Source organism: Bison bison, unplaced genomic scaffold (assembly GCF_000754665.1).
Source record: "Bison bison bison isolate TAMUID 2011002044 unplaced genomic scaffold, Bison_UMD1.0 scf7180017864330, whole genome shotgun sequence".
NCBI classification, from domain to species: Eukaryota; Metazoa; Chordata; class Mammalia; order Artiodactyla; family Bovidae; genus Bison; species Bison bison.
Genome location: NW_011494902.1, coordinates 498398 through 511236, shown reverse-complemented (window position 1 = coordinate 511236; position 12839 = coordinate 498398). Strand labels below are relative to the sequence as shown.

At 41.7% G+C, this 12839-nt stretch overlaps 1 long non-coding RNA gene across 4 annotated transcripts in view; it reads right to left on the bottom strand.

Moving 5' to 3' along the window:
* Nucleotides 1-2994: 2994 nt before the first annotated feature.
* LOC104998467 overlaps nucleotides 2995-12839 on the bottom strand; it is a 98304-nt gene continuing 88459 nt past the window's right edge. For all 4 annotated transcript variants that reach the window (XR_826462.1, XR_826463.1, XR_826464.1 and 1 more), the window contains one exon: nucleotides 2995-3183. This is a non-coding gene — a long non-coding RNA (uncharacterized LOC104998467). The remainder of the gene's footprint in view (nucleotides 3184-12839) is intronic.

The window sequence follows — 12839 nt, the reverse complement described above, 5'->3', positions numbered from 1 at the left end:
GAGTATAGATCAAGCCTTACCTGATGACCTAGCTTCCAGATTCCACACTTTAATCCATGTCTTTTTTTTTTTTTTGGATGATAGCTGTGTTTTGCCTTTTTTTTTTTTTTTTCTAATTTTATTTTTAAACTTTACATAATTGTATTAGTTTTGCCAAATATCAAAATGAATCCGCCACAGGTATACATGTGTTCCCCATCCTGAACCCTCCTCCCTCCTCCCTCCCCATACCATCCCTCTGGGTCGTCCTAGTGCACTAGCCCCAAGAATCCAGTATCGTGCATCGAACCTGGACTGGCAATACCATGTAAGAAACGAGTTGCTAATCCATGTCTTTAATCACATACTTGTCCAGAGATCACATAGAATGATAAGGTTTTGCTGCCACAATTCTAATGTCAGAAACTGGAAGAGAGAGAGTTTTAGTTCTGTTTTTCACTCTTAATTGGGAGAAGGAAGTTCTTTTAGCTTAAAAATTGAAGGCTTACATCTTCAATTTTTCCTATTTCAATTTTTAAAATGGGATTTAACTATACAGTTCATATGGCAGTGAATTATATCCATGAGATAAAGATCTTAAAATATTACACAATTTAAAACTTGCATAATTCTAGACAGATTATCCCACCCAAAGAACAATATAATGTAAGAAATAGTATTCTCATAATAATAATAATAAATAATCCTACAACATTACAGAGCATTTCTTAGAGTAAATTTTTAGTGTGTTTTTTTTCAAAACTAAACTTTTTCTTTGGAAATAATTTTAGATTTATAGAAAAGTTTTGCAAAGATAGTATTGACTTTCCTTATACCCCTTACCCAGTTTTCCCTATCATTAACACCTAACGTTACTATAGTACATTTGTCAAAACTAAGAAACTAACATGGGCAATATTCACTGAATTTAAGATTTTACTCAGATTTCATTAATTTTCCCATTATGCTCCTATTTCAGAGAAGGCAATGGCACCCCACTCCAGTACTCTTGCCTGGAAAATCCCATGGCTGGAGGAGCCTGGTGGGCTGCAGTCCATGGGGTCGCTAAGAGTCAGACACGACTGAGCAACTTCACTTTCACTTTTCACTTTCATGCACTGGAAAAGGAAATGGCAACCCACTCCAGTGTTCTTGCCTGGAGAATCCCAGGGACGGGGGAGCCTGGTGGGCTGCCGTTTATGGGGTCACACAGAGTCGGACACGACTAAAGTGACTTAGCATAGCATAGCATAGCACAGCATGCTCCTATTTTTGTTCCAGAATCCAATACAATTTTAAATACTTTTTGTTTTTAAAGATTCATATTATTCAAAATTTGTGTAAACTGATAACATTTTAAAATCACACCTTCAAATTTGTGAAATTAAAATTGGCAAGCTGTTTATGCAAAGGTTTTCCATAGTATTTAATACAAGGATGGCTGAAGAATTAACCTACCGCAGTGGCCTAAGCCAGTGTTGTTTAAATTGGAATGAGGAGTGGAATGGAGAGAGTGTATTTTGTACTGGGTTTCAGCTGAAGATTTCATTTGAATAAAATCACTAATAAGAAATCCAGGGGAAATATTAGAATACAGTGAGAAATACTAAAAAAACAAATATGCCAAAATTGAAAATGATCATGTTATAAGAAACTTGCAGAAAACTGCCATAGGCATCATTTTTTCATACAAATAGTTTAAGCTTTTTACTGCAAAGAACATACAAGCAAATTAGGTAGCCACATACATTGCAAAATATTGTCCATTTGTTGTTACTATACACAAAATTGTTAACCAACTATATTGTTTTTGTTTACTCGCTAAGTCATGTCTGATTATTTTGTGATCCCATGGGCTACAGCCTGCCAGGCTCCTCTGTCCTTGGTATTTCCCAGGCAACAATACTACAGCGGGTTGCCATTTCCTTCTCCAGGCGATATTCCTGACCCAGGTATCAAACCTGTGTCTTCCACACTGCAGGCAGATAACTTACCATTGAGCCACCTGAGAAGCCCTATTAAAATATAAAGAGCCCTTACAAATCAAGAGAAAAATGAACAGAGAGCACAGCCAATTTATGGCCAATAAGCATCTGAAAAACTATTCAAATTCATTTTCAAAGAATATAAGCTAAACTGCAAAGTACATTTTTTAACTTATCAACCTGGTGAATGATAATGCAAAGCGCAGGCTGATGTGCAAAGAACAAGGCACTCTTGTACATTGCTAGTGAAAGTGAAAGTTGCTTAGACATGTCTGACTCTGTGAGACCCCACGGACTATAAAGTCCATGGAATTCTCCAGGCCAAAATACTGGAGTGGGTAGCCTTTCCCTTCTTCAGGGGATCTTCCCAGGTCTCCCACATTGCAGATAGATTCTTTACCAGCTGAGCCACATTGCTAACATAGGAGTAAAATGTGAAAATTGTTTTACAATGGCTTGGCAATACATGTTTCCAGTTACCTATTGCTGACTAATTAAAATATTCCAAAATGTAGTCGCTTAAATCTACAACAATGTATTGTGTCTCACATTTCTGTGAGTTGGCTGCGTGGTCTTTCATGTCATGGAATGTTGGCTGAGGCCAAGCATGCAGCTGCACTCATCTGGGAGCCCAGCTAGGGATGGATCGCCTAAGGCTTCTTTTCTTTTCCACATGGCCTTTCTTTCCATTTGGCCTCTCATCATTCAAAAGCCTAGCCCAAGGATCCTTCATGTCAACTGGATTCCAAGAAAGCAAAAATGGAAGCTGACAGATCTCTTAAGGAGTAAGTCTGGAAGCGATGGTATGCTGGAGCCCATTGGTCATATATGCTATCTCTTTCCAACTACATGCTCTGTGATATCACATTGGTAGCTCGAAATCAGTCATGCTGGCAGCACTTACACCATGTGCTCAGTTATTCAATCGTGTCCAACTCTTTGCAACCCTTTGGACCATAGCCCACCAGGCTCCTTTGTCCACAGGATTTTTCAGGCAGGCACACTGGAGTGTGTTGCCATTTCCTCTACAGGGGGTCTTCCTGACCTAGGGATCAAACCTACATTTCCTGTGTCTTCTGCATTTCAGGTGGATTCTTAGAAATTGGCAAATGCTCTAAATCATGACTTTTAATTATGTTTCAAAAAGCTGAAAGTCACACAGCTTCACATCCATCACATTCTGTTTCTTCAAGCAAGTCACAAATCCAGCCGAGAGTTCCTGTGGGAGAAGAAACAAATTTTACCTTCTTGATCTGAGGAGTGACAAAGAATTTGTGACCATATTTAATCCAACAAAGTCTTCCCTCTGGCCACAAATTATTTATATTCTTTCTCATGCAAAACAAAACAAAACAGACCATCTCCCAAGACACCTCAAAGTCTCATTCCAAGACAGCATCAGCCTCAAAGTTCAATATTTCTAACTCACAAAAAACATACTATATAGCCCAGGGAATTCTGCTCAATAATCTGTAACAACCTAAATGGGAAAAAAGAATTTGAAAAAGAATAGATAGGTGTATATGTATATCTGAATCATTTTGCTGTACATCTAAAGTTAACACAACATTATTAACCAACTTTGTTGTTGTTTAGTCGCTAAGTTGTATCTGACTCTTTGTGACCCCATGGACTGTAGACTGCCAGGCCCCTCTGCCCATGGGATTTCCCAGGCAAGAATACTGGAGTGGGTTTCTATTTCCTTCTCCAGGGGATCTTCCCTACCCAAGGATCAAACCTGTGTCTCCCGCTTGGCAGGCAGATTCTTTACCACTGAACCACCTGTGAAGCCCCTTAATCAACTATACTCCAGTATAAAATTAAAAAATTTTTTAAATGTTTTAAATAATAAAAGAAATACCCACTTTGGAATTAAATTTTTAAAAAGCTCAATATTTCATGACCTGAATCATGCTAAGATGTGACTGCAGCTCCTCTGGGTCTAGAAAGCTGTGAACTGTGAACTTTCCCAACTTGCCTCCACCCTTCCACCCCTACCAGGCATTCAATGGTGAGAAGTGGACAGGAAAGTCACCATGGATGCTCCTATTCAACAACACAGAGAACAGGTTTATAACAATTCTGAAATCTACCTGGGTATTAGATGAGAAATCCTCTATACCCCACCCCCCAGCTCTGGGCCTGGGAGCTCCGCTAGGGCTGAAACATGTCAAGTGACTGCTCATCCCCCTGGCTTCCCTAGCTGACCTCTATTCATTCAGGAGTCTAGGGCAAATTCTTTACAGAATGCTAGCTGGTTTCTCGGAGAAGGCGATAGCACCCCACTCCAGTACTCTTGCCTGGAAAATCCCATGGATGGAGGAGCCTGGTAGGCTGCAGTCCATGGGGTTGCTAAGAGTCGGACATGACTGAGTGACTTCACTTTCACTTTTCACTTTCATGCATTGGAGGAAATGGCAACCCACTCCAGTGTTCTTGCCTGGAGAATCCCAGGGACAGGGGAGCCTGGTGGGCTGCCGTCTGTGGGATCGCACAGAGTCGGACACGACTGAAGTGACTTAGTAGCAGTAGTAGTAGCTGGTTTCTAGATAGCAACAGGAGAAACTGCTATGTCTCTCAAAGGCTAGGTCTGCTGATTCACACTGTTGTATAGCAAAAACCAACACAACACTGTAAGGCAATTTCCTCCAATTAAAAAATAATTTAAAAAATAAGGCTAGGCCTGGAATAGCAATAGTGTCTTCATACTAGTGTTTCTATATTTAGCAAATAAAAATACTGAATGCCTCATAAAAAGATGCTCAACATCGCTGATTCTTAAATGCAAATCACAATGGGATATACTTTACACCTGTCAGAATGGTTATTATCAAAAAGTCTACAAATATCATATTAGTAAGGAAATGGGAAAACAGGAACCTTTGTAAACTATTGGTGGGGAAGTAAATTGGTGCAGCTACTGTGGAAAACAGTATGGAGCATACTCAAAAACCCAAAAATAGGACTACCATATGACCCAGCAATTCTACTCTTGAGTATGCTGCTGCTGCTAAGTCGCTTTAGTCGTGTCCGACTCTGTGCGACCCCATAGACGGCAGCCCACCAGGCTCTCCTGTCCCTGGGATTCTCCAGGCAAGAACACTGGAGTGGGTTGCCACTTCCTTCTCCAGTTCATAAAAGTGAAAAGTGAAAGTGAAGTCACTCAGTCGTGTCCAACTCTTAGTGACCCTACGAATTGCAGCCCACCAGGTTCCTCCATCCATGGGATTTTCCAGGCAAGAGTACTGGAGTGGGGTGCCATTGCCTTCACCACTCTTGAGTATATATCTCTAAAAAATGAAAATACTAATTCAAAAATATACGTGCACCCCAATGTTCATTGAGCACTATTTATAGCAGCCAGGACATGGATGCAACCCAGGTGTCCATCAACAGACAAATGGATTAAGAAGACTGTCATAAGAAGAATGAAATTCTGCCATTTGTAGCAATGTGGATGGACCTAGAGAATATATTATGTTAGTGACATAAATCAGACAGGGAAAGATAAATACTATAGGATACCACTTACATGTGGAATCTAAAAAATTATACAAATTATTGTATGTGCAAAACAGAAACACAAACAGATACAGAAAACAAACTTGTGGTTACCAAAGCGGGGAGGTAGAGGGGGAAAGACAAATTAGGAATATGGGATTAACATATACAAACTACTGTGTATAAAATAGATAAGCAACAAGAATATATTGTATAGCACAGGGAATTATAGCCATTATCTTGTAATAACTTACAATTGAGCATAATATGCAAAAATATTGAGTCATTATGCTGTACACATGAATATAATATCTTATAAATCAGTTCAGTTTAGTTCAGTCGCTCAGTTGTGTCCGACTCTTTGCAATCCCATGAATCGCAGCCTGCCAGGCCTCCCTGTCCATCATCAACTCCCAGAATTCACTCAGACTCACGTCCATCATGTCAGTGATGCCATCCAGCCATCTCATCCTCTGTCGTCCCCTTCTCCTCTTGCCCCCAATCCCTCCCAGCATCAGAGTCTTTTCCAATAAGCCAACTAAATCAGCTACACATCAATAAAATGGTACAGAATACCCAGTTAAATTTGAATGTCAGATAAATCACAAATAATATTTTAGTATAAGTATGTCCCACTTTACTGTTTGTTTGATATTCTAATTTTACTGAGCATCTTGTATTTTACCTGGCAATCCTATTTTCACCTCATTCTGAACGTCAAAGTAAGTCACTCAAGGATAAGGAAAGGAGACATCACTTATTTTTGTTTGTGTCATGTCTTAGTTGCATCATGTGGGATCTTTCGTTGCAGCTTGGGCTCTCTCGTTGTGCCACATGGGCTCCAGAGCAAGCAGGCTTCAGTAGTTGCAGCACATGAGCTTGACTGCTTTGAGGCTTATGGGATCTTAGTTCCCTGACCAGGGATTGAACCCACATCCCCTGCATTGAAAGGCAGTTTCTTAACCACTGGATGATGAGGGAAGTCCTGAGACATCACTTTTTAAAATTTTAATTTGTTATTTATTATTGAAGTATAGTTGATCTACAATGTTGTATTAATTTTTGCTGTACAGCAAAGTGATTCAGTTACACACATACATACATTCTTTTTTATATTCTTTTCCATAATGGCTTATTACATGGCATTGAATACAGATCCTCATGCTATCCTATAGGACCTTTTTGATTATCCATTCTGTATATAACAGCTTGCATCTGCTAACCCCAGCCTCCCACTCCATTCCCTCCTCATCCCTCCCCCTCGGCAACGATAAGTGTGTTCTCTAGAGACACCACTTATTGACAGATGAGTGGCATGCTTGTATAGGGAGAGGAGAAGTTAATGATGGCTATTTTTCAGACTGTCACCCTTAGCAAAAAACCTTGAAAATGTGCATCTCATTATAAAACCAATGATTCTATTTCTAGGGATTTTTAAAAGCACATGATTAAAGACGTGTCAAAGATTTAGCTACATGAAAGTTCATTGTAGAACTGCTTGTAGTGGTGAAAAATAGGAACAACCTAGATGTACAAAGATAAGAAATAAGTATATTTATAGTGGCCCTAATATGCTCAAGCACTGAGTTGAGCCCTGAAGAGATAGTGGACAACATGGAAAACCTGTGGTCTCAGAAATTTTAAAGGCTAAAAGCACAAGGTTGACATTAAACAGATAATCATATATTTGACTAATTGACTGTAAGTGTGCTAATTACCACAAAGGCAAATTACTGGGTGCTATGGAATCACCAAGGGATCTAAATTATTGGGGACTGGTTTAGGAGAAGGAGCAGGAAATAAAGAGAAAAGATGAGGGAAGAGACCACTAAGCAGAGTGAAGAGAAAAAGGATTCTAAACATATATTTATTTACATGTAAAGATCATCATAATAAACGGATATGAGATGCTCACGAGACATCTAAGTGGAGATGCTGAATTGCATTTAGATACACAAGTTGGGATCCTGGGGAAGGTTAGATGTGGATATACACACTCTGAAGTTACCAGTCTATAATAGTCACTAGGCAGTGACATAGGAAAATCAGGGGCGTAGGGTGTCACAAAGTGGCTTCCCACATGGTGCTAGTGGTAAAGAACCTGCCTGTCAATGCAGGAGTCATAAGAGACGTGGGTTTGATCTCTAGGCGGGGAAGATCCCCTGGAGGAGGCCATGGCAACCCATTTCAGTATTCTTGCTTAGAGAACCCCATGGACAGAGGAGCCTGGAGGGCTACCGTCCATAGAGTGGCAAAGAGTTGAACATGACTGAAGAAACATATCATGACTTAGCACATACACATGCATGCAGAGTATCACAGAAGCCAAGAAAAATTTCGAGGAGATCATGGTCACTTGGGAGAAAAGCCACTGAGTGGTTACATAGATGAAGGCAAAATGTGACCACTGAGTCTGGTAACATGGAGGTCACTGATGAATCTTTTAGAAGTTTCAGGTGTAGTGGGGAGAACAAAGGCCTATATGAAATGGACTGAAAATAGGTGATGCGGTGGGGAAAGGCATTCATTTGAGAAGTTTTTCTGTGAGAGAGCAGGAAAATGGGGTAGCAACTAGACAGGAATGGGAGGTCAAGAGCAGGTTTGTTGGCTGAAGGACACAACCCCCTAAAAAGAGGGAAACTGATAATTCAGGAGAGAGACGTCTATTTGTGGGAGTAAAGTCTTTGAGAAAGTGAAAGAGGATGAGGTACAGAGCACAAGAAAAGGGTTGGCTTTATTTAGGAACAGGTATGCTTCCTCCTATGATAGCGGATGAAAGACTGTGGGTGCTGATTCAAGAGGCTGCAGAGACACAGTGAGAGGAAAATGAGACACAGTGAAAGGAAAATGAGAAAGTGTCCATTTACTTCTATTTCTCATGAAGCATGAATCAAATCCACCAGTAAGAAGGGAAAGAAGGAAGGGGGAGATTAGAATAGGTTCTCTGAATATACTATACATCTCATGTTGATCCTGCTAATTTGAAAATCAATGTACGTATAGACTCTCACTTACCCAATAAAATTTGCAGTTTCTCAAGATCTCAAACAAGAAAAAAGTGAAGAGGCTCAGTACCAAGAACAACAGTGTAAAAATCAAGATGGATTTATTGAGGAATTTTATTTAAAAACCTTAAAGGAGTTTTATAATCATATATTAAAATTCATCAGTGTCAATTCAGCAACAGGAAAATTCTGAAGTCATAGAAGGAAGTACACATGAAAGTATTGTTCAGTTCTGCATCTTAGCCAGAATTAACAGAGACCCAGTGATGGGCTTCCCAGGTGGTGCTAATGGTAAAGACCCTGCCTGCCAATGCAGGAGAGGTAAGAAATATGGGTTTGATCCTTGGGTCCCTGGAAGGAGAGCACGGCAACCCACTCCAGCATTCTTGCTGAGAATCACATGGACAGAGGAGCCTGGCGAGATACAGTCCATGGGGTCACACAGAGTTGGACATGACTAAAGCGATGCATGCACACATGATGATGTCTGTTTTAGTGACTTAGCCAATGAAATAAATTGCTTATTTCCATATTAGCAAAGAGACTGAATAAGTAATTAGATAACGCATTTCTTATGACCAAGGCAGACTAGACATGAATAGACTCGTGAGATAAAGTTAATGTGATAAAATGCAATACACTACTGTAAATGCAAAACCAGCTAACTTGACACTAAGAGTTGACACTCCTGGGAGTATTTTTTCAGACGCTATTAGAAAAAATGAAATCTGAGAAGAACTTTTGGGTCATCAATGCTCTATATTTAGAATCTTCAAATAATCATAGATCTCAGCACTTTGTCAACAAGGGAGACATAGAATGGGGTTACATCATCTTTTCACTGGTTTTCTTTCTTGTTGAACACATTGAAAAATTTGTGATGGGACAGATCCCATCCTAAATCTTAAAAACAGATGTTACAATTCTCACATGAAATTAAAAATACACTATGATAATTTAGCATATAATAGTAACATTACCGGAGAAGGCAATGGCACCCTACTCCAGTACTTTTGCCTAGAAAGTCCCATGGACAGAGGAGTCTGATGGGCTGCGGTCCATGGGGTTGCTAGAGTCGGACATGACTGAAGCAACTTAGCAGCAGCAGCAGTAACATTACATTGCAACACAAATTTTTAAAAGAGCAACCATTCATTGAGCACTTAGGTACCAAGCACTGTTCTTTGTACCTGGTATATGTATTATCTTACATAAACTTCAAAACTCCTAAGACACCTCTATGAGGTAGCTTCTATTACTACCTACATTTTGCAAAAGACAGAAGGTTGGTTCATCTAATCCAGTGTACTAAGATAGACTGTTACAAGTATTATATACCTCTTCCATATCAAGTATATTACTATATTCAGGGGATTTTGTACAGTAAAAAAGAAGGCCCAGTGCTGAAGAATTGATTCTTTCGAACTGTGGTGCTGGAGAAAACTCTTGAGAGTCCCTTGAATTGCAAGGAGATCAAACAAGTCAATCCTAAAGGAAATTAGGAGGAGAAGGTCACCATTAACCCCACCATAGAGCTGCCAGAACTTACACAGAACTGGGAAATAAACCTTTGGAGGGCACAAACAGAACCTTGTGCACCAGGACCCAGGAGAAAGGAGCAGTGACCCCAGAGGAGACTGACCCAGACTTGCCTGTGAGTGTCCAGGAGTCTCCACTTGAGGAGTGGGCTCAGTGGTGGTCTGCTGCAGGGTTGGGAGCCCTGAGTGAAGCAGTACATGCTACACTCAGGATCTTTTGAAGGAGGCCACCATTATCTTCATCACCTCCACCATAGTTTGGTGCCAGGTAAATAACAGTGAGGGAACGTAGCTCCACCCATCAACAAAAAATTGGATTCAAAATTTACTGAGCATGATAGGGCCATCAGAACAAGACCCAGTTTTCCCCTCTGTCAGACTCCCATCAGGAAGCTTCCATAAGCCTCTTATCCTTCTCCATTACAGGGCAGACAGACTGAAAACCACAGTCACAGGAAACTAACCAATCTAATCACATGGACCACAGCCTTGTCAAACTCAATGAAACTATGAGCCATGGAGTGTAAGGCCACCAAAGACAGATGCGTCATGGTGGAGAGTTCTGACTCTCCACCATGTGGTCCACTGGAGAAGGGAATGGCAAACCACTTCAGTATTCTTGCCTTGAGAACCCCATGAACAGTACGGAAAGGCAAAATGATAGGACACTGAAAGAGGAACTCCCCAGGTCGGTAGGTGCCCCATATGCTACTGGAGATCAGAAGAGAAATAACTCCAGAGAGAATGAAGAGATGGAGCCAAAGCAAAGACAACACCCAATTGTGGATGTGACTGGTGATGGAAGCAAGGTCCGATGCTGTAAAGAGCAATACTGCATAGGAATCTGGAATGTTAGGTTCACGAATCAAGGCAAATTGGAAGTGGTCAAACAGGAGATGGCCAGAATGGATGTTGACATTTTAGGAATCAGCGAACTAAAATGGACTGGAGTGGGTAAATTTAACTCAGATGACCATTATATCTACTACTGTGGGCAGGAATCCCTTAGAGATTCTTGGAATGGAATGGAATAGCCATCATAGGCAACCAAAGAGTCCAAAATGCAGTATTTGGATGCCATCTCAAAAATGACAGAATGATCTCTGTTCGTTTCCAAGGCAAACCATTCAATATCACAGTAATCCAAGTCTATGCCCTGACCAATAATGCTGAAGAAGCCGAAGTTGAATGGTTCTACGAAGACCTACAAGACCTTCTAGAACTAACACCCCAAAAAGATGTTCTTTTCATTGTAGAGGACTGGAATGCAAAAGTAGGAAGTCAAGAAACACCTGGAGTAACAGGCAAATTTAGCCTTGGAGTACAGAATGAAGCAGGGCAAAGGCTAACAGAGTTTTGCCATGAGAACACAACACCCTCTTCCAACAACACACAAGAAGATTCTATACATGGACATCACCAGATGGTCAATACTGAAATCAGATTGATTATATTCTTTGCAGCCGAAGATGAAGAAACTCTATTCTGTCAGCAAAAACAAGACCAGGAGCTGACTGTGGCTCAGATCATGAATTCCTTATTGCCAAATTCAGACTTAAGTGGAAGAAAGTAGGGAAAACCACTAGACCATTCAGGTATGAACTAAATCAAATCCCTTACAATTACACAGTGGAAGTGAGAAATAGATTTAAAGGACTAGGGGCGGTCCTAAGATGACCCCTAAGATGGCCCCTAAGATAGGATGGGGAGACCATTTTCTCCCCCACAAATTCATCGAAAGAACATTTGAACGCTGAGCAAATTTCACAAAATAACTTCTGAATGCTGGCAGAGGACACCAGGCACCCAGAAAGGCAGCCCATTGTCTTCAAAAGGAGGTAGGACAAAATACAAAAGGTAAAAAGAGAGACAAAAGAGTTAGGAATGGAGACCCATCCCATGAGGGAGTTGTAAAAGAGAAGTTTCCAAACATGAGGAAACCCTCTCACTGGTGGATCTGTGGGGAGTGTTGGAATCTCAGAGTGGAACCTCAGTGTTGGAACCTCAACATAACCGGGAGGATAAATAAATAAACAAAACCCACATGCCTAACGGCAACTCCCAGCGGAGAAGTAGCCCAGATGCTCGGGTCTGCCACCAGCCAGCGGGGGCTAAACAGGGAGGCAGGAGCTGCATTGCTTAGGGTAAGGACCGGGCCTGAATGCCGTGAGGGCAATCTGAGGGAGCTAACGTGGGATAGCAACCCAAACTGTGGGATAACCAGAGAGAGAGAGAGAGAAAAGAGAGAGAGAACTTTGCCTCGAAAAGCCCTAACCTAAGGCACTGCCAGGCCTGCTCACAGAACAAAGGACTGAGCGAATACCAAAGGAGAGATAACCCGTTGCAGACTGGCCATCCCCCGCCGGAGGCAGGGAGGCAGCCAGAGCCAGAAAGGGGCAATCTCAGTCCCAGAGAGGGCATCCTCTACCAAACTGCGAGCAGGCTCCTAGTTGCTAACCAAGTCTTACTGGGTCCTGGACAGTTGACATCCGCTGGGAGGGTCGTAGCCAGAGATCAGCTCCCCAGAGAGACACACTGCACACCTGAGATGGCACTCCCGCTGTGCACCCAGGAATGTAAGTGGCTGGGACGGGGGAGGCGATAAGACGCACCGCACCTGGGGAGTGTGTGCTTGCTAAGCACCTGGTCACCTGAGCTGCTCGGACCTGGAAAGGGCACAAAACGCAGGACCCACGGAGTCTGTGCCTTTGTGGAGTACCCAAGAACCTCAACCTGAGCAGATTAGACCCAGGAAGTGCACGCAACCCAGGGCCTGCTTTAGACAGTTCCCCTGCAGAGCAACCTGGAGCCTGAGCAGTGTAGAGCAGGGG